The sequence below is a fragment of the Microtus ochrogaster genome, unplaced genomic scaffold (assembly GCF_000317375.1).
Source record: "Microtus ochrogaster isolate Prairie Vole_2 unplaced genomic scaffold, MicOch1.0 UNK66, whole genome shotgun sequence".
NCBI lineage: Eukaryota > Metazoa > Chordata > Mammalia > Rodentia > Cricetidae > Microtus > Microtus ochrogaster.
Window position 1 is genome coordinate 1992941 of NW_004949164.1, and position 10653 is coordinate 2003593.

General features: G+C 42.5%; 5 non-coding genes across 5 annotated transcripts; all 5 read right to left on the reverse strand.

Moving 5' to 3' along the window:
- Positions 1 to 1059: 1059 nt before the first annotated feature.
- Trnaq-cug lies at positions 1060 to 1131 on the reverse strand. The gene has a single exon. It is a non-coding gene; the product is annotated as a tRNA-Gln (tRNA).
- Positions 1132 to 2695: 1564 nt separating this feature from the next.
- Positions 2696 to 2767, reverse strand: Trnad-guc. Its single transcript has one exon. It is a non-coding gene; the product is annotated as a tRNA-Asp (tRNA).
- Positions 2768 to 4979: 2212 nt separating this feature from the next.
- On the reverse strand, positions 4980 to 5061 carry Trnas-aga. The gene has a single exon. It is a non-coding gene; the product is annotated as a tRNA-Ser (tRNA).
- A 3443-nt stretch (positions 5062 to 8504) lies between these two features.
- On the reverse strand, positions 8505 to 8576 carry Trnad-guc. Its single transcript has one exon. It is a non-coding gene; the product is annotated as a tRNA-Asp (tRNA).
- Positions 8577 to 9037: 461 nt separating this feature from the next.
- Positions 9038 to 9119, reverse strand: Trnas-aga. The gene has a single exon. It is a non-coding gene; the product is annotated as a tRNA-Ser (tRNA).
- Between the last annotated feature and the right edge of the window lie 1534 nt (positions 9120 to 10653).

The window sequence follows — 10653 nt, forward strand, 5'->3', positions numbered from 1 at the left end:
CTTGTAGACCAGGCTGGTCTCGAACTCACAGAGATCCGCCTGCCTCTGCCTCCCGAGTGCTGGGATTAAAGGCGTGCGCCACCATCGCCCGGCCCATTGCAAGATTTTTTTGTTTGTTTCTGTTTGTTGTCTTTCGACACAGGGTCTCTCTGTAACTTTGGGGCCTGTCCCTAAACTAGCTCTTGTAGTCCAAGCTGGCCTCGAGCTCACAGAAATCTGCCTCCCTCTGCCTCCTGAGTTGGGGGATTACTGGGATACCACCACCAGTTTTTTGTTTGTTTGTTTTTGTTGTTTTTGTCCCTTTCAAGGTTTAACCAGAAGCTAAAACGTTCAGAGCCAGTGTTTTCTACCTCTTGTTCCTAAGATGACTTTGAGGTTAGTTCAGGACCAGACTCCTTATCTTGTTGATCTGCGAAAATGAAACCAGCTAGCCAGCCGTGGCAGCCCAAGACTGCCATCTCAGACTGTCTCTTAGGATGGAGCCAGATAATGTGTTCACCAGCAGGTGAACGCACAAAGAAAATGCGGTGCAGAAGCACTGTGAAGTTTAATTTCTATAACAAATGAATATGAAGTCATACCTATTGTAGGGAAATGGATGAAACTGCAGATTTAAGTGAAACAAACAGACTCAGAACAACAATAAAACAATCTAGTTTTAAGTGTGCATACATACATACGTGTGTGTGTGTGTGTTATGTCATCAAAGCAGAAAGGGAGACCCTCAGAAAAAGAAATCTGTAACAGAATACATGACATGGAAGAAGCAGGGTTTGGGGCGGGTGAGGTAAGCAAAGGGCAGGACGGATGAGGAAGAGGGATGAGTAAGAACAAAGTAGAATAACGTCTGTATAAAAATGATATAATGAAACTGATTATTTCTAATGCTGACTTTAAAAATTAATGAGACCCTCTAATTGTGCATGGGCGCGGGGGTGGGGGACGGGTAGAAGCAGTGGAGGACAACAGGTAGAAGCAGTCCGTTGTGAATCTATAAGGATTAGAGTTTAGATTATTTGGAGGATTTAAAGAATCTGCTCTGCAAAGGAAAAACAAAGTAGGTTCCACCGAGATTTGAACTCGGATCGCTGGATTCAGAGTCCAGAGTGCTAACCATTACACCATGGAACCCCACATGTAGGAACTCTGGACTGCTCAATGATGAGGTATAGTTCCATTGCCGAATTCGGATTGCTACAGTAAAAAGAATCTAATCTAATATTCCATTTTAGGTTTTCCTATCCGTCGCTGCAGAACACCTTCCTTCTCAGTTGTGCTAGCGTCTATTCCTGCAACGTGGAAGCCAAAGTCGCTCTGGGCATACGATAAGGTTGATCTGGGTCCTCAATCTCCAACGTTCCCAGCCTTCTTCCACAGCTCTGAGGACCCAGCAGGGAACGGATGGCGTCACCCTCGAACCTGCCGCTGCGCAGTTGCCTTTGAGGACTCGGGAGTCTTTGTACTGTCAAAGGAACGAGTGAAAGTTAATTTCCGTCGAGTTCGATTTGTGGCCGATTTCTTAGGGGGCGGGGAGATTCCAGATCCTAGGAAGGCTCAGTCACCTCTTGACAAGCTAAGACACACGGAAAGTTAATATTCAGGGAGGGTGTGGTGTCACACGCCGTAATCCTGCACGCAGGAGAATTGCGGCTAGAGCTAGAAAGATTCAGCAAGAACTAGAAAAAGTTTGAGTGCAAGTTTGTGTATCTATATCTCGCTGAGGAAGCTTTGACTTTCTCTTCTGGCATTTAACTGTTTTAATGTTCAGGGACTAGGGGAGCTTCCTATTATGTTTGTTTGGTATTCTCTTTTGGAAAACCCAGTGAAATATTTTGCCTCTTTTCCTTTTTCATGGTCAGTCTGTCTGTCCTCTTGTCTATCTCTGGTTCTATACTCGGGATAGACATTTTGTTCGGCATATGCAGTGTAACAATTCTCTGGCTCTTCTGCACTCACTCATGGTGTCTAACAGTGATAAAAACTACTAATGCTGATGAAGCGTTGGTATCGTATTTGCCTGGATGTAGTGACTGGTTTCTTTCTGCATTGGAAGTTGCATATACAGTGTCCATAGAGTAGTCTCTAGGTTGTTTTTCAGAGGCTTTACTGTCCTACTTTTCTTCATTCCGTGTGCATTGTACCTGGGTTTGTTTTTGATGTGATTAATCTATTTCCATGCCGATGGCCAGTTGAAACACTTATTTATGAACTTCACTTATTGGAATTCCTAGTGCAAAGCAGAGTCACATTTGTTTTTAATCAAGTAACTGCTTGAGTATTTCCACTTGGGATGTGTTTATCTCCCCCTAATCTGTGAATTTCCCTGAGCAGGAGCCATACATTGTTGGCTGTGGCTTTATGGTAGTTGTTTTCCACTCCGAAAGCTATTCTTTCTGCTCATTATGTTTTATGATCATTTACAAACACTTTGCTGGCGACTTCAGGTGTTAAGAGAACTTGGTCAGGTCATGGAGCAAGCACACTTGCAGCTCAGTAGGCTACAAGGTTGCATTTAGGTTTTGGTGCCTAAAATGAACATGGGCCATTAATGCAACTTTATTTGTTGTTGGTTCTGTCTGCTTGTTCTTAGCTTGCAAAGCGCTTGCTAAGCTCTGCACTATTTAAACCTAGATTCCTCTTACGTAGCTTTAAAAAGGCAGGAAGACTGCTTTGTTCTTAAAAATGTGCCTTTGATCTCCTTGTCGGGGAATCGAACCCCGGTCTCCCGCGTGACAGGCGGGGATACTCACCACTATACTAACAAGGAAGACGACTGACGCACGTTTTTGTCTACATTAGGTACAATTAAGGAAGTCTTACACCTGTTTATCAGCGTTGACCTATTTAGGAAAGAATACACCAAAGTTAAGTATAATCATAGCCTGAGCGACATGCCGGATAAGTTTGGTGAAGAATTCGACGCGAATGATTTCGTTTACACTTTTTTTCGTCCTCTGTAACTCCAGATGCTATAATTATCCTGAATTGGTAAAAAAGTGTACTGTACAGAATCAAACTTGCCGTTAGAAGACCCTAATGACCATCATCTTAACCACTTGGCCACAAACATAAATTTTTGAACCTTTTTTTTTTTTTTAATATTTATTATGTTTACAATATTCTGTCCGTCTGCCTGAAAGCCAGAAGAGGGCGCCAGACCTCTTTACAGATAGTTGTGAGCCACCATGTGGTTGCTGGGAATTGAGCAGACAATGCTCTTAACCACTGAGCCATCTCTCCAGCCCTGAACCTTTTTATTGTTACATGATAGAGATGAAGGAGCAAAAATTATTTTCAACGATTGTCAATACAAAATCAGATTCTCTAATGGCACACAGTTTTTTTTTTGTTTTTTTGTTTTTTTTTAGGATAAAAGATGATTTGAAAAAAAATTAAAAAAAAAGATGATTTGATTAAAACAGAACCCTTTTAGGATAAGAATTCTTTTTAGGATAAAAAAAACTTTTTAGAATAAAGGAATAAAAACCCTTTGTAGGATAAAAAAGATCATCTTTTCAGGATAAAAGATAATTTGATTAAATCCCTCCCCCTGTCCCAAGACTCAATGACCTCCACGCCACCTGAACAGAGACTGGCTTGGCGCTCACACGTTTAACCCCAGCATTCCTGAAACTGAGGCAGGAGGATTATCTGGAGTTCAAGGCCAGCCTGGGCTGCCTAGTGAGACTCTCAAAAAACTATAATAGAGACTGGAGAAATGACTCAGTGATTAAAAGTTCACAGCAGTCTTTTTACGACCTCTTAAATGCTGGAATTAAACTTGAAAATCTGCTTTTAAAGATTTTATTTTTAATTAAGTGTATGCGTGTGTGTGCCAGGAAGGAGGTGTGTACAAGTGCCCGTTATCCACATTGTTCAGAATAGGACCTGGATTCCCCTGGAACTGGAGTTACAGTTCCAAGGAAAGTTCTGGAAAAACTGAATCCAGGTCCTCTCTCCAGCCCTGAATATTTGCTTTTTAAAAAGTGTTGCAGAGGGGCATGGGCAGTTTGAATGCTCAGCTTACTAAACCTGGATGGAAGTGGGCGGTCCTTGGACTTCCCACAGGTCAGGGAACCCTGAGGGCTCTTCAAGCTGATGAGGGAGGGGGACTTGATGGGGGAGGGAAATGGAAGGCGGTGGCGGGGAGGAGGCAGAAATCCTCAATAAATAAATAAATTTAAAAAACAAAAACAAAAGTGTTGCAGAGTATGGGGGGCACATATCTTCAACCCCAGCACTTGGAAGACACAGGGAGGCGGGTCTCGATGTCTGTGAGCTCAAGCTATTTCGGCCATCTTTTTTTTTTGTTTTTTGTTTGTTTTGGTTTTTTTGTTTTGTTTTGTTTGTTTGTTTGTTTTACTATTATATCTTCTCTTATAACTTAGAAAGAATAGTCCAATTCGCAGATGAGGTGTCGGATACAGTGACAGAAGCAGCATCGGCGGGGGAGGCATTTCTCTTAGCTCAGCCTGAGTCTTGACTGGCTGTCTTGGTTAGATAACTTTGGCTTATTTGGTGCTTAGACCAGACTTAAAAGCAGGGCGTCTTAGGGTGGAGTCATTGCAAGCATGGCACTGAGGAGAGCATCTCACGGGGCTTTAGTTTTTTGAACTATCCTTGTGTCCTCTCAAAGCAGGTAAAGTGGCATCTTTTCCTCTTCCTTCTCTTTTCCTTTTTTATGCTGAGGGGATGGAACCTAAGGACTCGCTTTCACTGGGTTACTGAAGAAGGAATTTCAATGGCTGGAAAGGAGACGTTTCTCTCAGAGAAAAAGATGGTCTTTATTTTTTTTTTTCTCAAAATAAATCCAACAACAAAAATTGCACAAAACCTCAAACTGGAAATGCAAGCTTAATTCTAAATTAGGCCTGTACCTTGAACCGTGGAAACACATAAGAAAACCAGTTTATCAACATAAACCGCAAACAAAGGAGCCAAAGAAACCCTTTAACCACAAAGGAGTCAAAGGAAGGACTCGTAGTCGGCAGGACTCGAACCTGCGCGGGGAGACCCCAATGGATTTCTAGTCCATCGCCTTAACCACTCGGCCACGACTACAAGGATGTCGGGCAGTCGGCTGATACAGATTCGTGGCAAATGATTTGTTAAAACCTAGCGTCTATCTAGCAGGGGCAGGCTGTGGTGGCATTGAGTTGGAGAGGAGGAGCCTCGCGGGTTAATATTAGAACACTCAAACAGGAAACCAGATCGTCGCAGGGTTTTCTGCTACCAGTCGGAGTACAAGGCCTGTGCGGGCCCTGCGAAGAATTGCTTCCGTGGATTTGTGTTCCAGACTAAGGGTGAGAAAAGGCATAGGAAGCCTCCTCATTTTCCCTGCTGTGTGGTTTAGGAGCACACCACAGTTTGACTTTTTAGTCAGATGCAGGTGTGTTTCCCCTTCTGGGTATCCCCCCCACCCCCATCCCACCCTCCTATTTTAACCACCTCTGCCAACGATCCTCTTTTAAAGACAGACGCTATAGCCCAGGATGGCCTTGAACTCACGATGATCCTCCTGCTTCTGCCTCTTGGAGTACTGGCGTGGGGAACTAAAAGTGAGGTAACCGATGTTTCAGAAGCTGTGATAGGAGTCAGCTCCACGGTAAAATTGCAAGCTAATCATGTAAACATGAGAACCCAGAGCATAGCCTAACGGTCAGTAGGACAATGGTTCTCATCTGTGGGTCATGACCCTTAGGAAGAAGGCCGAATGACTCTTTCATAGGAGTAGGCTAAGACCATCAGAAAACAGATATTTACATTGCAATTCCTAATTGGAGCAAAATTACAGCAATGAAGTAGCAAAGAAAATAATTTTATGGTAGGTGTCACTACAACATGAAGAAGTGTATTAAAGTGGGAAACATTAGGAAGGTTGAGAAAACTGGGCTAAGCTAAACAACACCTACAAGGCCAGTAGGGCTGGCAGTGCTGGCCTGTGCATTGCCAACAGACAATCAAGGTTAACCGTTGACAAGTGAAAGATAAAACGTGACTTCTCTCCTAAATGAACAGCAGGTGAACATGTCTTGCCTCCCTGTTTGAGCCTTGGAGACATGCACAGGACATTTGGGCCCTGCATTGCCTCAATTTGTGATACGCTCAGAGAATTAACTAATCTTAATCGAAATGACCTCATTCTTTGCCCAGTTTCTGCCACAAGTCCTATAAAAAGTCCGTAGACAATTAGCTCAACTTATTTCTCCCCCACTTTCTTCAGGGCTTGTCTTGCTTTCCAAAGCTTCTCTTGCTGCAAGGGGTCATTCGTTTTATTGTATTTGTTTTTGAGATGCTCTCATAAGGTAGCTCTGACTGGCCTCAAACTGCCTCCTCCTCCCAGGTTCTAAAATGAAAGGCGTGTGCTACCATGCCTATCCCTGCAATAGGTCTTTAATCTTTGTCTTTTCAGTTTTCTTTCTATAATAAACACTGCTTTTTAAGCACTCCCTTCTGTGGTCTACTAATTTCACTCTTTGAGACAGAAGAACCCTGGGTGCAGTTGCTGGTTAAGTCAAAGTTTTGTGTGACCCTAAACTTCCAGCACTAACTCGAGAGTTAAGCACTCTTGAAATGAAACATTTGCTCTCAAGGACACTCTTTGTAGTTGCATCTGATTGTGACATTTAAGGCTAACTAAGTATGGATGCAGTAGCCATTAGTCACAGCATGCCTCACTTCTGTGACCTACAGTCTTGACAAGCACATAAGATTTTAGAGAACGTCCTAAAGCAGCACAGGTCATAATAAACACCTCGGGACTGACAAGTTTGAGTGATGTCAGCTGACCAGTTTGGGACATAAGGACTGTCTCTTGCTCTTTACTCTCTTGTTGATTGAGAGAAATACTGGTTTGATGTGTATTGAAAGTAGAAAAACTTTGGACAGAGTTTGGTCCTGTGACTGATGGGTGCCCAGCAGATTCAGAAGAGAAGAAAACACAGATTGCTCCAATGGCAATTTACACTTCTTAGCAAGTTGCAGAACTTTTGGGGCTGCCATACCTTGAGAAGCAGTGTCCGATGACACACCACACCTTCTAGCTGTGAAATTAGCCAAACAGCCCTTGTCCCCCTCCATTCTGGAAAAATCCCACTACGTCCATGGCAATGCTTGTGAACGCAATAACACAACAGGAAATACCTTATTTCTGCGTTGGGAAACTCTAGGTATGTCATACCTAGAATCCTAACGGCAAGGGTGTTAGGAAAATGTTTCGCATTGCTAACCTCCGAAGTCCAGGAGGACTCGCTTGTAGGAGGAAATGGATGGTTCATGCCGATTTATATGCTGTGCAGACCCTGAGGTGAGAATGTTCTTCTAATGCGGGCTCTTCTCAAATATTTACAAATGTCAGCATTGCCCCAAGTATAGGCTGGCCAACACCATTGTCGAAGACTCTACTATGTGGCTCGTTTATCAGTCATTTCCCCAGGAGGGTTTCTCTGCCCAGGCTTCTTGTTACGTGTAGTATAGTTGGTTTCTTTCTCACACTGTATTCTTGGCTGCCTTGCAGTTTGTACTATGTAGACTGGGCTGATTTGGAACGTGCAGAGATACTCTTGTCTCTGCCCCGGATTGAAGGCATTAAAGGTGTACACTACCACCCTCAGCTTAAAGTTCTTAGGGGCTAGCAAGATAACTTGGAGAGCAAGGGAACCTGCCACCCAAGCCTGAAAGTCTGAGTTCGATCCCCAGAGGACAACACACCCTTGCAAGTTGTCCTCTGGCTTCCACATGCATACTGTAGCATGGAGTGAACTTTAAAAATTAATAATAAAGGTTTGTTTTAACTCATTTGTAAAAATTCAGACAGTAATGTTTCAGTGAAGAGAAGTCCTGAATATCCTTCACAACATTCCCTGTTAACATACTTAGCATATTACTAATTTTTCTCTTTCATGCTCTGAGAGGCATGTATATATTTTTCTGAACTATTTGTGGTAGTTTGAAGGTACTTAACCTTTAATACATATGCATTTTATATGTATGCATTGCCTTATAACATTGTCATATCGCCACTGAACAATGAACACAAGTAGGAATTAACAATGACATAATAATCAATAGACTATTCAGATTTCACCGGTTGTCCCCCCAATGATCAACATATCGAGAGAAAAAGGTCCGGATCATGTGTGGCGCATGCACCACCATCGCCCAGCTGACCCAGCTATTTTGTAGATTGTTTCATAGTTTGTTTAATATTTCCTCTAATTAGGCTACACATTTTTTGACAGGAATATCAAAATTGTGGACATTGGCTCTGTTAATTAGTACATAAACTCAGGAGAAGCAAGGAATTTCCTAGTCCAATACTGATTTCTTGGTTACTGTATTTGTCTATCTTCTTGGTAGAGTTGGTGTTTATATGTATGGTGTGTGCGTAGTAGCAAAATCCTTGTGATTTCTACAGTTTATTCTAATAAAGAGAGAAGGAATGTAATTAACTGAGACTTGAATTTTTCAAAGGCAGACGTATTTTATAAAAAGCTGATAATGCTCTCCCCGTCGGGGAATCGAACCCCGGTCTCCCGCGTGACAGGCGGGGATACTCACCACTATACTAACGAGGAAGAGATAAAAACTGCTGCTCAGGGACTGTACAGAAAGTTTCTGAGGTTCCAGAGTCCCACGTGTGCGACGTGTGTATTTTAGGTATTTACCACACACCACGCAACTCGGCGCACGCGCCTAGTATACTTTTGTTCGCTACTCACGCTAAGGGAGCCGCGCCTGGGTGATGGGATGGCTGGCGCTGAGAGCCTTAACTAGAAAAAGGAGAAAGACAGTTCCTGCATTAATTCTTGTGGAATCACAAACAGTCAAGTCCCTGAAGCTTCAAACTAGGTGTGTTGTGAGACTGGAAATGGGAACTGGACCCGGATGAGAAAAAAAGCCTCCGCTGAATGTGCCCTCCTAACAGAGACCGAGTATGGGGAACCCGTCGCTGAATACGTGAAAGTGATAGAGGTGGGCTCTCTGTGGAGGTCAATGGAGAAACCTGGCTGAAATTAAATCCGGATTTAAAATAGCCCGTAGTCGGCAGGATTCGAACCTGCGCGGGGAGACCCCAATGGATTTCTAGTCCATCGCCTTAACCACTCGGCCACGACTACGTGAGTTCATATACGTCCTTGAAATCCATAAAGGTAAATTCTGGTACCTGCAGTGACTTAAGATTGAAAGAAAAAGCAACAGGTTGTCAAATTTGTAAGGAACTGCAGATCACTAAAGAAAGAGAATATCCTCCAACGTGTACGGGAGATACTAAAGGCTAGAATCTCTTTACAGTCTCGGAACGGAGAGCGTGCCAAGAGGAATCCTAACAGCGTTTCTTTTCCTCACCAGATCCCAACTGACCTCACAAAGAAGTACTGTCAGGCCAAGTGTGGTGGCTCATTCCTGTGTCCCCGCACTGCTATTGAAACGAGACTATTGTCAGTTTGGGGTCAACCTGGCTATATGGTGTACATACATAATTTTGTCTAAATAAAAATAAAGTGTAATCAGACTTCATTATCACAAGTACTGCTCTTGTTCTGAGCTTTTAATCAAACATCCGATTTTAATAATTTACAGAAAGCTTTAAAAGGCTGTTTACCAAAAAAGACTTAAGCCCAATACAAAAATAATACTCTCAATTGCTTTAAAGAATGATAGACAGATGGGTGGTGGGGGTGCACGCCTTTAATCTCAGCACTTCGGAGGCAGAAACTGGAGGATATCCGAGTTCAAAGGCCAACCGAGTGCATAGAGTGAGTTCCAGGACAGAAGAAACCCTATTTCAAACAAACAAAGTTAAGCAGTGCCCAGGGGGAGGGATGGTCCCTCGGCTACTTCACTTGGAATTCTCAACTAAATATTTAAATTCTGTCTTCCACCCAACAGTATAACACAGTCAACTAAATGACTGCTACTTAATTAAAATGATCACCAGACCCTCAGCTTCTAATTTCCAGTCCTGGGTTTCTGACCTTACGGGAAGCACCTTTAACATTTATATATTTCTACATTAACAGCCTTTGGGAGACAAGGACAATTTTAGATTTATAGAAAAAGTTTGGAGGGCAAATATAATTTCAATATGCTCCATCTCTCCTTCTCTTCCCCCAGTTTCCCTATTGTTGACATCTTGTTTTCCTGTGGCACATCTGTCATCATTGATAAGCCAGTAATGGTGAATTATTATTAATACCACAGTTTACATTACGGCTTGCTCAATGTTGTACAGTCTTTGGGATTGGTATGTGTCATAAACATAAACTACTATATGTTTCACATACACCCTTTGCTCAACCTGACCCCCAAATCCCCAACAGACAGTGAGTTTTACTTAATCTTTGTGGGTTTTTTTTTTGTTTTTTGTTTTTTTTTTGCTATATAGATGGAATTATACTGTATGCAACCTTTTCCAGAGTGACTAATTTTACCTCCCTCACCCCCTTTTTGTAGTTTGGTAACTTATTTCTCTTATTTGCTGAATAATATTCCACTAACCTATGTCCAACAGTCTGCTCACTTTTGTACTCTTACTACAAACATGTACACAAATACTCTTTGGATGTCAGTTTGTTATTCCTTTGCAGAAACACTAAGGGGCAGAAGAATTATTGAATAGATGTTAAGAGTATGAACAGTCTTATAAGAAAC